The sequence below is a fragment of the Schistocerca serialis genome, chromosome 5, assembly GCF_023864345.2.
Source record: "Schistocerca serialis cubense isolate TAMUIC-IGC-003099 chromosome 5, iqSchSeri2.2, whole genome shotgun sequence".
Taxonomy (NCBI): domain Eukaryota; kingdom Metazoa; phylum Arthropoda; class Insecta; order Orthoptera; family Acrididae; genus Schistocerca; species Schistocerca serialis.
Genome location: NC_064642.1, coordinates 131,331,688 through 131,345,557, shown reverse-complemented (window position 1 = coordinate 131,345,557; position 13,870 = coordinate 131,331,688). Strand labels below are relative to the sequence as shown.

The window sequence follows — 13,870 nt, the reverse complement described above, 5'->3', positions numbered from 1 at the left end:
ATCCGTGGTCATCAGTCCCCTAGAACTTAGAACTAATTAAACCTAACTAACCTAAGGACATCACACGCATCCATGCCCGAGGCAGGATTCGAACCTGCGACCGTATCAGTCGCGCGGTTCCGGACTGAGCGCCTAGAACCGCTAGACCACCGCGGCCGGCTAACAGACAGAAATCGTCGAGATTCTCAGTTCCCATGATGGATGGTCTATATACAAATGAAGTGTGTACGGAACCCATAGTGCACGAGTCCTACAGGCACATGGTCAGTTTTATTACATATATATTTTTTAACTTCGTATACTCTATGAATCTTCTGTTGGCCTCATTTCGGCTCCTGCCACCTACTTCGGCAGGCAGTAGGTTAGACTGAAACTTCATGGCGGATTAAAACTGTGTGCCGGACCGAGACTGGAGTAGGTTAGACTGCCGGCTGTACCCAGCCGGAAGGCACGCGGTCCACTGCGCCGCGAGGTGCGTTCCTGTACAATAGGCGGCCTACGGACTGCTCCAGGTAGCGTGGCGCCATCGACCGCCGCTTTCGCCTTGCGGCCAGTCACCGCCTGCCACCGCCGCTTTCCCACCACGCCGCTACCTGCCGCTGCAACCTGTTTCTTTGCAGCTCCGCTCTGTATCGACAGCCGGGATATCTGCAACAAGCGAGGCGTTTCCCATGCCAAGTTAGCGATCCCCAAAGTCCTGTCGTGGTCACCAGTCTTGTTTAACCACTAACTAATGTGGTAGTCTAAAATGTTAGGCGTCTCCATCCTAGCCGGCATCACTGTAGTGTCAAGTCTTCTTTTCTTTCATATAATCCTACTATTTTCTACTGTGATTTATGCTCCATCCGAATAGGCCTCACAAGGCCAAACGGTACCGGTTGACCACCGTGTCATCCTCAACTGACAAGCCTCACTGGATGCGGATATGGAGGGCATGTGGTCAGCCCACCGGTCTCGCGCCCATTGTCAGTTTTCGTGACCGGAGTCGCTACTTCTCAATCAAGTAGCTCCTCAATTGACCTCACAAGGGCTGAGTGCACCCCACTTTCCAACAGCGCTCTATAGATCAGGACGGTCACACATGCAAGTGCTGCCCACGCCCGGCAGCGCTTAATTTTGGTGCTCTGACGGGAACCGGTGTGGGGCTGTTGTTAAAACATTGATACACCGATATTTGTTCCAGAAAGTACCGATTATATCGGCGAATCGCTTTTACCGATAAATCGATAGCGAAATAATATAGTGTGTGTCAAGATTTTTATTTTGTATTATATTTTTTCGCAATTTTCGATAAATATTTTAAATTGTAGTAGAACATAATTTTACTATCACTATGTGAAGGATTCGTACTACTTTTTGAGCTTTCATCACACCCTGTCTTTCTCTTTGATTGCGCGAAGCAAGTACATGTGGCACAAAGCAGTAGTCTGATTGTACGGGGATGTGGCGGTGGCTCAAATGGCTCTGAGCACTATGGGACTTAACATCTGAGGTCATCAGACCCCTAGAACATACAACTACTTAAACCTAACTAACCTAAGGACATCACACACATCCATGCCCGAGGCAGGATTCGAATCTGCGACCGTAGCGGTCGGGCGGTTCCAGATTGAAGCGCCTTGAACCACTCGGCCACACTGGTGTGGCGGTGTGAATGGAATAACAAGATTTCCGATTCGAAGAAATAGCCCACCTCTTGCGTTAAAAAACAATTTTTGTCGCAACTCGTGTGCTACTACTTCACATCGGCATTCTTCGAATCAGTTAGTGAAGATGACGAACAAAAAATATAAATGACAATACTGGTCTTTGCTGTGGGCGGAGACGGTTGGGTGGTTGGTTGATTCGAGGAAAGGGACAAAACAGCGAAGTCATCGGTCCCATCGGATTAGGAAACGGCAGGGAAGGAAGCCGGCCGTGCCGTTTTAAAGGAATCATCCCGGCAATTGCCTGAAGCGATTTACGGAAATCACGGAAAACCTAAATCAGGACGGCCGGACGCGGTCTAAACCGTCGTCTTCCCGAATGCGAGTCCAGTGTGCCAAACACTGCCCCATCTTCAGGCCCCTGGCCGACGTGTAAGAAGATTCCACTTCGGTTCTGATCAAAACAGGGGCCAGCAATACTGGTATTAGTAGATTTCTGCTTGCTTTAGCAATACCTTCAAACATCATCTGGTCGGCAGAAATTTGCTAATTCCAATATTGCTGGCCCCTGTTTTGATCAGGACCGAAGTGGAATCTTCCTACACGTCGGTCAGGGGCCTGAAGATGGCGTAGTAAATCGCCGAAACTGGTAGCCAAATAAAATAATGCAGTTACCATTGTTAGCAAAGTGGTTATCGCCTAGCCGCCAAGCGTGAATGTGCATTGTTTCTCTTTCAATTCTTGCTATAAGGGTGATAAGCAGGCTGCAAGCTTGTTATATCTAATAATAAATCAATACTTAAATACAGCTCTAAAACCGGCAGTATATTTATAATGTGCAGCCGATATTTCTATAGGCCGGTACGTCGATATATTTTCCGTCAATATATCGATATTTTTTCTCGTTATACCGGAGGCACATATGATACATTTTAAATATCGATATACTTGATATAGATATTTTTACAAATATCAGCAGTCCTAAACCGGTGTTACCACTGCGACAAGACTATTGGCCCCGTGAATTATTGGCAACATTTGTAGTCATTTATTAATCCTCGCAAGACCGCTACGGTCGCAGGTTCGAATCCTGCCTCGGGCATGGATGTTTGTGATGTCCTTAGGTTAGTTAGGTTTAAGTAGTTCTAAGTTCTAGGGGACTAATGACCTCAGCAGTTGAGTCCCATAGTGCTCAGAGCCATTTGAACCATTTTTATTAATCCTCTCCTCGTAGTCTCTTAAACTTGAAGTATGTTGTTACCTAAATTTTTAGGTTTGGCTTGGTCCTGGTGCTACCGAATAACAATTGAAAATATAAATTTCTACAGCCGGGCTTATTTACAATGCGCTTCCCACTGTGTTTTCGTAGCATTATGCCTCATCGTTTGGTGGTGAGTGGACGACTTCTGGGTAATCTGCAGCACAATCTTTCAGTGGTCACAGGCTGCTTTTACAGTCGTATTTAGAGCACGTATACTCTCTTCAGCCTCCCCTAAAGTCCTACAAACAAAACTTTCGTGCTTCATTTATTTACATAAATCTGTCTGGTGAAAGAGGTACAATCCTCCGAAACGGCTAGTGGAAGGTATAATATGACAAATGTGAATGGTCACAGTAATTTGTAGTTTCAGTTGACGTATTGTACTTCTAAGCTTAAGTATTTCACTTTCTTACCGTATTAACATTTTGATATTTGTATGAATCGATATTTCCTAGGATTTTCTTTCTGCGATATTTATTATCAAAAATTAATCTTCACCTGTTTCTCGTTTGGTTTGCTGGTCTACTCCCAACTTGCATTTCCTTCATAATTAATGACATTTTCATTCGCCACACTGTCTGTTCATTAGATGTAAAAACTTTTATCTAACGAAACTCGTCAGTTACTGACCAGTCTCTGAGTCATAGAAACTACTGGTCGAGATGAATGTTTTACGTACTGTTTGATGTTTAAACGGAAATTGTTTGAAGCTAATCATTCGCTACAGATTTTTTAATTGTTAAAATTTCACAGTTTCTGGTGGTGCCTCCATCTACACGTAGTCAAATAATTAAGAAGTAGAAGCTTGGGATATATCTTCTGTCTTCCGTCGATTCACACTTACAGTTTCTGGTTTTGGTACTTTGCTACCATCCTCTTATTTTCAGTATCTTTGGAGTTGGGGGGGGGGGGGGGGGAGAAGATTTGAATTTAACGTCCTGTTTCGTTACCGTCGTTAGAGACGCAGCAGACAGTTACATTGCGTAAGGAGGAGGAAGAAAATCCGCCGTACCATTTCAAAGGAATCCTGCCATTCGAAATGAGCGATTTAGAACACACAAATATGTTGGCTGGGTGCCGACCTGAATCACTCGCTTCTCGAATACGGGTCCAGTATGCTCACCATTGCACCATCTCGCTCAGTGTTTAGGAAAAGAGTTTACTGTTAGTCTGTGTTACATGATCTTTGTAGATTCTCCGCAAAGTCAGCTACAATCACTACAGCTGCTTAAGTATTTTTATGTTATTCTCTCAGTACATGTTTCCTTATTTATTGACTATCACTGTAAATATTGGTCATCAGTTTCGACAAACACCAGTAGTCATTCTTATAAAATTCGTCTCACTATTTTTTTTATTTTAACACCAATTATTAAGTTATCAAGTTTTTGTTTGTAATATGTTTCGATGCAGCGATCTTCATATACTCATAAAACACAGAAAATTGATAACAGTGTCCGAGAGTGGTTTAAAGTGCTTCATAAATTCGAATATTCTAGACCATTCAACAAAGCTGAAAGGAATTTCCAAACTGATAAAGCATGCAAGTACTGGTTTATAAATTTCGAAGATTTCTTCGCAAAATATTGTGTTGATTATGGCTACTGTATATCCTGTATCATAAACCCAAATTCATCTCCATCGAGCTTTCTGGATAATTTTGTTCCAAACATTGTTGCCCCTTATGTTGTAGTTTTTCGAGTCAGCAAGTCATGTGCCTGGTCTGATGCTGCTCACCACGGATGTCGCTCCTCTTCGTCTCACGGTACCCCTTGCGCCCAACGTCCTCAACATCCCACCTTTTGTCTTCGCTTACAGTTATTAACCACTGCACATCCCTCAAGTATGTCCTCTCGTCCCGTCGCTTCTTCTCGTCGATGTTTTCCACATATTCCTTTCCCCGCCATTCTGTGGAGAATCTTCCCATTTCTTATCACTGCACCAAACATAGTCCTGTAGCCCCACATCGCAAACGCTTCGATTCTTCTTTTCCAGTCCATGTCGCACTGCCATACAGTGCTATACATCCTCAGAAATTTCTTCCACAAATTAAGTATTATGTGTGATATGAAAATATTTCTTTTGAGTAGGAATGTTCTATTTGCTGTACTACACTGAAGAACCAAAGAAACTGGTACACGTGCCTAATATTGTATAGGGCCCCCGCGAGCACGCAGAAGTGCCGCAACACGACGTGTCATGAACTAGACTAATGTCTGAAGTGATGCTGGAGGGAACCTACATCATGAATCCTGCAGGACTGTCCATAAATCCGTAACAATACGAGGGGCGGAGATTTCTGAAAAGCACGTTGCAAGGCATCCCAGGTATGCTCAGTAGTGTTCACATTTGGGGAATCTGGTGGCCAGCGGAAATTATTAAACACAGAATAATATTCCTGGACCCACTCTGTAGCAGTTCTGGACATGCGGGGTGTCGCATTGTCCTGCTGGAATTGCGCAAATCCGTCGGAATACGCAATGGACATGAATGGATGCAGGTAATCAGACAGGATGCTTACGTACGTGTCACCTGTCAGAGTCGTATCTACACGTATCAGGCGACCCATATCATTCCAACTGCACACACCACACTATCACAGAGCCTCCACCAGCTTGAACAGTCCCCTGCTCCCATGCAGGGTGCACGGATTCATGAGGTTGTCTCCATACCCGTACACGTCCATCCGCTCGATTCAACTTGAAACGAGACTCGTCCGACCAAGCAACACGTATCCAGTCATCAACAGTCCATTGTCGCTGATGACGGGCCGAGGCGAGGCGTAAAGCTCTGTGTCGTGCAGTGATCAACGATACAAGAGTGGGCCTTCGGCTCCAAATGCCCATATCAGTGACGTTTCGATGACTGGTTCGCACGTTGACACTTGTTGATGGCCCAGCATTGAAATCTGCAGCAATTTGCTGATGGGTTGCACTTCTGTCGCGTTGAACGATTCTCTTCAGTCGTCGTTGGTCCCGTTCTTGCAGGATCTTTTTTCGGCCGCAGCGATGTCGGAGGTTTGATGTTTCACCGGATTCCTGATAATCACGGTACACCCGTGAAATGATCGTAAGGGAAAGTCACCACTTCATCGCTACATCCGATATGCTGCGTCCCATGGCTCGTGAGCGACTATAACACCACTTTCAAACTCATTTATGTTTTGATCACCTGCCATCGTAGCAGCAGTAGCCGATCTAACAACTGCGCCACACGCTTGTTGTCTTATATAGGTGGTGCCGACCGCAGCGCAATATTCTGCCTGCCTGTTTACATATCCCTTATTTGAATGAGTATGTCTATACCAGTTCCTCTGACGCTTCAGTGTATTTTGCTTATGTTGTCCTTGCTTCGCACCTCACGCGTTCCTTTCAAGATAACAAAACTCCTTCTCTACTTGATGATCAGCAATCTTGATGTTAAAAAGTTTATCGCTAATCTCATTTCTGATACTCGTCATTGCGTTCGTCTTCCTTCGGTTTGTCCTCAAGTAATGTGTGCGCTCGTTTGACTGTTCATTCCATTTAGTGGGTCCTGTGATTGTTCCTCAGTTTCACCGAGGATCGAATTGGTTCAAATGGCTCTGAGCACTATGGGACTTAACATCTGTGGTCATCAGTCCCCTAGAACTTAGAACTACTTAAACCTAACTAACCTAAGGACATCACACATATCCATGCCCGAGGCAGGATTCGAACCTGCGACCGTAGCAGTCCCGCGGTTCCGGACTGCGCGCCTAGAACCACTAGACCACCGCGGCCGGCGAGGATCGAATTGTCGTCAACGAATCTTATTGATATTTGTTCGTACTCAGTTTCAACTCTACTCCTAAATCTTTTGTTTCCTTTCAAATCCCAACAGTTTGTTCTTTGTCTTCCATCCTTATTGTTCTCTCTTCTTTCGTGTATATTGTAACGAAATTTTACGTTGACGGCCCAGATCAAATGTCAAATTAAAAACACGAAATATTGTATTTTATAAGCAGCTGGCTCAGGTTAATCATTCTGCGAACGCTAATTTTAAATATTTTAAGTGCACCAATCTTGTTCGAACTTGTGTATCGGACCTAGTGACAAAAAAAGGTATGATCTAATTACTGCAATTAGTAGTTATCTCAATGAGATAGCCGTAATGGCGGCTAAACAGATTATGTCCAATCTGACTAATTGCAGTTATGAAACAAGCACGCCGACAACGTTAAATTCAAATACGAGTACACCATTAGTATCAGGAAAGTGAATAAGCACAATGTGTCGGTTTGTTCATACTTATTAGCCTCCAAAATGATAACTTACATAATTACACTCATCTGTACAGATAGAGGCTAGAGGAGAACAAATAACGAAGTGACACGAGAATGTAGCAAGACAAAAAAAAGAAAATATACTTCAAAGTTGTCAACATTTTAAGCTTACATACTATGCAAATAGCTTTTTATCGTAAAAGAAAACTTTTCCCACTTAAAATAAGTTACAGAACAAAATTGTCTCTTTACGCTAAATTGTATAATTCTCGTTCCTTCTCTGTAGCGTACACCTATTTTCTATAAATCGTTCGAACGTTCCTTGAGTTTTCTTCACTTTGGCTTCCATCACCAAGCCCAAGTCAGAACTGCCTCTCTGGTGCCTTTAACTTTCTGAAAGTCAAACTTATCGTTATCTAACAGATCATCAACTTTTTCCATTCGTCTGTATACTGTGCTCGTTAGGATCTTGGATGGCTGAGATGTGGAGCTGAGTATGCCACAGCGTGTTATCTTCCTGTCTTCGGGATTGTGTGGATGCAATTTTTCCAAAAGTCTCATGGTATATTTCCAGATGCGTAGATTTTACAAACGAACTTGAGTAGAAATTACAATGAAATGAATACCCCTAGCGGCATACAGGCGTTAATATACGTCAACGGGGACAGTTGAAAATGTGTGCCCCGACCGGGACTCGAACCCGGGATGTCCTGCTTACGTGGCAGACGCTCTATCCATCTGAGCCATCGAGGACACAGAGGATAGTGTGATTGCAGGGACTTATCTCTGGCACGCCTCCCGTAAGACCCACATTCCCAACTTGATGTCCCGCACTACATTCAAAGTGCCCCTGCCCATTATACTCATTACTCGCGGCTTTTTGCCGATTCCCGTAAGAGTTCGGGCACTGTTTGTGCATCCGCACAGAAGAGGATGGTCAAATGGCCGGTGAGCCTTAACTGTGTATATGAAGACGGTATCTGTTCTTCGGACATGTCCGAAAGAACAGATACCATCTTCATATATAGAACTTGAGTAGATTTGATTGCTGTTGCACCTAATCATTTCAAAAAATGCAAAAGAATGTTATCTATGTCTTATCTTGTAGGTAACGATTTGATATCGTAAGCCATCATAGCCAGTAGTTTATTTCACATGTCGTCATAAAGCAGCAGAATTGCCCGTGATAGAGACTCGCCGGATGGCATAATTTGCGAAAAGAGGCCTAATTTCTAGGACGGGAGAAGGCCTTTTCTGTATCTGCCCACAAAAAGTTTTTCGGAAATGGTAAACATTAGCCTTCGCATCATGAACAGCGGTATTTGGCGTCTACTATCTAACATCATTTCCCTAAACCTACTGTTTTTCGTTGGTCACAGTCGTCGTTTAAACCAAGAACCAGTTGTAGATGTCCACCTCGCTGACCTCCAGAAGACGATGCAGTGACAACGGAAAATGTTTGTGACAGTGTGTCTTCAAGGGTTCGTATCGAAAAGAAATCTTTCAAAGTAATAGTTTGTGCCTTCATTCGTAGACCGAGAACGTTCTTATATATAACATTTTAGACAACCCTGACGCTATAACCAAAATAATTTGAATCATCTTTGCGTTGTCGTACATCTAATTGAGCACACAATTTTGACATTTCTATAAGGAAACATAGTAGGTGAATATGGATTGGGGGACAGAAATGAAAGAGGAAGCCGCCTGGTCGAATTTTGCACAGAGCACAACATAATCATAACTAACACTTGGTTTAAGAATCATGAAAGAAGGTTGTATACATGGAAAAACCCTGGAGATACTAAAAGGTATCAGATAGATTATATAATGGTAAGACAGAGATTTAGGAACCAGGTTTTAAATTGTAAGACATTTCCAGGGGCAGATGTGGACTCTGACCACAATCTATTGGTTATGACCTGTAGATTAAAACTGAAGAAACTGCAAAAAGGTGGGAATTTAAGGAGATGGGACCTGGATAAACTAAAAGGACCAGAGGTTGTACAGAGATTCAGGGAGAGCATAAGGGAGCAATTGACAGGAATGGGGGAAATAAATACAGTAGAAGAAGAATGGGTAGCTTTGAGGGATGAAGTAGTGAAGGCAGCAGAGGATCAAGTAGGTAAAAAGACGAGGGCTAGTAGAAATCCTTGGGTAACAGAAGAAATATTGAATTTAATTGATGAAAGGAGAAAATATAAAAATGCAGTAAGTGAAACAGGCAAAAAGGAATACAAACGTCTCAAAAATGAGATCGACAGGAAGTGCAAAATGGCTAAGCAGGGATGGCTAGAGGACAAATGTAAGGATGTAGAGGCCTATCTCACTAGGGGTAAGATAGATACCGCCTACAGGAAAATTAAAGAGACCTTTGGAGATAAGAGAACGACTTGTATGAATATCAAGAGCTCAGATGGAAACCCAGTTCTAAGCAAAGAAGGGAAAGCAGAAAGGTGGAAGGAGTATATAGAGGGTCTATACAAGGGCGATGTACTTGAGGACAATATTATGGAAATGGAAGAGGATGTAGATGAAGATGAAATGGGAGATATGATACTGCGTGAAGAGTTTGACAGAGCACTGAAGGACCTGAGTCGAAACAAGGCCCCCGGAGTAGACAATATTCCATTGGAACTACTGACGGCCGTGGGAGAGCCAGTCCTGACAAAACTCTACCATCTGGTGAGCAAGATGTATGAAACAGGCGAAATACCCTCAGACTTCAAGAAGAATATAATAATTCCAATCCCAAAGAAAGCAGGTGTTGACAGATGTGAAAATTAACGAACTATCAGCTTAATAAGTCACAGCTGCAAAATACTAACACGAATTCTTTGCAGACGAATGGAAAAACTAGTAGAAGCCAACCTCGGGGAAGATCAGTTTGGATTCCGTAGAAACACTGGAACACGTGAGGCAATACTGACCTTACGACTTATCTTAGAAGAAAGATTAAGGAAAGGCAAACCTACGTTTCTAGCATTTGTAGACTTAGAGAAAGCTTTTGACAATGTTGACTGGAATACTCTCTTTCAAATTCTAAAGGTGGCACGGGTAAAATACAGGGAGCGAAAGGCTATTTACAATTTGTACAGAAACCAGATGGCAGTTATAAGAGTCGAGGGACATGAAAGGGAAGCAGTGGTTGGGAAGGGAGTAAGACAGGGTTGTAGCCTCTCCCCGATGTTGTTCAATCTGTATATTGAGCAAGCAGTAAAGGAAAAAAAAGAAAAATTCGGAGTAAGTATTAAAATTCATGGAGAAGAAATAAAAACTTTGAGGTTCGCCGATGACATTGTAATTCTATCAGAGACAGCAAAGGACTTGGAAGAGCAGTTGAATGGAATGGACAGTGTCTTGAAAGGAGGATATAAGATGAACATCAACAAAAGCAAAACAAGGATAATGGAATGTAGTCTAATTAAGTCGGGTGATGCTGAGGGAATTAGATTAGGAAATGAGGCACTTAAAGTAGTAAAGGAGTTTTGCTATTTGGGGAGCAAAATAACTGATGATGGTCGAAGTAGAGAGGATATAAAATGTAGGCTGGCAATGGCAAGGAAAGCGTTTCTGAAGAAGAGAAATTTGTTAACATCCAGTATTGATTTAAGTGTCAGGAAGTCATTTCTGAAAGTATTCGTATGGAGTGTAGCCATGTATGGAAGTGAAACATGGACGATAAATAGTTTGGACAAGAAGAGAATAGAAGCTTTCGAAATGTGGTGCTACAGAAGAATGCTGAAGATTAGATGGGTAGATCACATAACTAATGAGGAAGTATTGAATAGGATTGGGGAGAAGAGAAGTTTGTGGCACAACTTGACCAGAAGAAGGGATCGGTTGGTAGGACATGTTCTGAGGCATCAAGGGATCACCAATTTAGTATTGGAGGGCAGCGTGGAGGGTAAAAATCGTAGAGGGAGACCAAGAGATAAATACACTAAGCAGATTCAGAAGGATGTAGGTTGCAGTAGGTACTGGGAGATGAAAAAGCTTGCACAGGATAGAGTAGCATGGAGAGCTGCATCAAACCAGTCTCAGGACTGAAGACCACAACAACAACATAGCTCTAATGGTTGTATCATCAAAGTGACTAATCTGCATGGTTCCAATACATTTTTCGTCCGTAATATCATTTTTTCTCTTTCAAAATTGTTTGCTAGCAAGCTATCGTATTTGACGATAGATTTTTGTTGTCCTTGTAGACCGAAAATTGGTTAAGAGGAAAACTAAATTTGAACTTCCGTAGCCTGTATTTGACCTGCTCGCGTAGCATAATGCGCAAGACGATCAGTTTGTGAGATTGGTAAATGACCCAATTCCATATGGAATCAGAGTGGCTTGTCGTTTTTCGATCCAGCATGGAGGCCCTTTTGAGGGTGTGTATTAGACGATTTTCTCCACAAACCTCTAACGAATGCCAGACTGTTTCCAAATTCCGCCAAAGAAACGCACAGGACAGTTCACACTACTGCCCTCAAGATGGCATACGATCTTGTGGAAATATGAAATGACGAGAGGAATGATATTCCGGCGCAGAAACGTAATTATTATTCAGCTCATGATGAGACAATTTGTGTTTTTCTTTGATGAAAATGAAGACGTTCGACCTGGTGGCGATGAAACCATTAATAAAATATTTGAAGTCTCTTTAGGAAGTACACAGCTTTCGTTCAGTTGTTTCTAATGAAAGGCGGAGGAGATGAGGGAATGATGTCCTGTCCCTTTCATGGCATCAGTATCCATTACGGGGCACTGTAAGGGAAAATACATCTATCGTCAACGAACTTTTTTGTTCGCCGTCAGCGACTTCTTGAAACTTTCGCCCACTTAAGCCTACCTTCTTATTCCGTGCATTAGGCCCTATCTTTATCTGCTTTCTCTCGAGGAATTTCGTAAGACATTGCAACAGTTTGTTCCGATACGATTCGTCTCATTAAGTACGAATCGTTCCGCGGAGCGAGACCAGCACTAATCAGCGGTGCTTCGCCAACGAAACTAATTTCCAGAGTAAAGAGACGCACAAAACTTTCCCCCGGCGTTTCACGCAACCGGAAAATTAATGTTTAATAGCTTGGAAATCGAGCTGAGGTGCAGTTACTGTAAGGTAGGAAAATTGTCAGCGTTTCAGCATTATCAGCGAAAAAGACGAAACCGCGGAACTAAGCAGTTTCAGCAAATTGCTTCCTGTTACGGAACACAATTCTGATCGTAATAGGTAGCGGCGCGTCGGTGGAGGGGTTTCTCGACATTACACACACTCTCATTACAAGTTTACGCCATTGTATATCACGGAGACAGCGCTAATTATCACGCAACTTCCCAATTTCCGTAAGTGCAAGCACCACCACAAACACGACGAACAGACACTGTAGACATGGCAGCCACACACCTAAAGGACAATTTTATTGTAATCTTCCAGTTTGTCTAGCGGACTGCGAACAGTGTAAAAGTAGGGTAGAGACGTTATTGGACAATTGCTGAAAGTTGTCAACGAAAAGTAGTTAACAAACATCAGTTTGGCTTAAGGGAAAACCACAGGAGAAGTAGCTCTGAGCTTTTAGATACTTGTAGAAGGAAAATAAAAAAATTTCTCTCAGTGGCCTAGTGGTTAAGTGTCAGACTACAAACGAGCCTTCGGGTTGACGACAACTTTGCTTTATTGAAGAAAAATCACAATACGCTTATATGAGGGGCGTCTGAAAAGTTCGGTGAATATCCTCAGAAAACAAAAGAGACGAGAGTTACAAGCAGAATACCTTTACTGGTCTTCAAAGTAATCACCAGTAGCCACTATACAATTCTGACATTGGCAGTAAAGCTGTTGGGAACTGCCAGACGCGCTAAACACGTGGTCATGCGTTGTTGAATATCCACGTTACACTGAGGTGACGAAAGCCACGGGATAGCGATAAGTACACATACAGATGGCAGTAGTCTCACGTACACAAGGTATAAAAGCTGTCATTTGTACTCAGGTACCAAGGCGATTAAAACGCACGATGGGAGTTGACAGATTTTGAACGAGGAATAGTAGTTGGAGTTAGACACAAGGTATAGACACATGGTACACTGCATTTCGGAAATCGTGTGGGAATTCGGCGTTTTAGATCCACAGTGTCAAGAGTGTCTCGAGAATACCAAATTTCAGGCATTACCTCTTACCCTACGGACAACGCAGTCGCCGATGGCCTTCACTTAACGGCTGAGAGTAGCGCTGTTTGGGTGGAGCTGTTTTTGGCAACAGACAAGCAAAACTGCGCGAAATATCCGTAGAAGTGAATGTGAGGTGTACGCCGAGCGTATCCGTTAGGGCAGTGCCGCGAAATTCGGCAATAATGGACTATGGCAGCAGACGACTGACGCGAGTGCCTTTGCTACCAGCACGATATCGCCTGCAGCGACTTCCCTGGACCCGTGGTTATATCGGTTGGACCCTAGACGATTGGATAACTGTGGCTTGGTCAGATGAGTTCTCGATTTCGATTGGTAAGGGCTGCAGGTAGGGTTCAAGTGTGGCACACTCTCTACGAAGCCATGAACCCAATTTGTTAACAAGCTGTTAGTGGCTCCATAATGGTGTAGGCTATGTTTACATGGAATTGACTGAACCGATCTTTCACTGTATATGATTATGTTCAGTTACGTGGAGACAAAGCACAATGTCACCAGGTTACAATTGTTTGCGATTGGTTTGAAGAACATTCTGGACAATTT

General features: G+C 43.1%; 1 protein-coding gene and 1 non-coding gene across 3 annotated transcripts in view; one reads left to right on the top strand and one right to left on the bottom strand.

Moving 5' to 3' along the window:
- LOC126481799 (alpha-1,6-mannosyl-glycoprotein 2-beta-N-acetylglucosaminyltransferase) overlaps positions 1-13,870 on the top strand; it is a 444,750-nt gene that overhangs the window by 227,177 nt on the left and 203,703 nt on the right. The window lies entirely within an intron of this gene.
- On the bottom strand, positions 7,830-7,903 carry Trnat-cgu (transfer RNA threonine (anticodon CGU)). The gene has a single exon. It is a non-coding gene; the product is annotated as a tRNA-Thr (tRNA).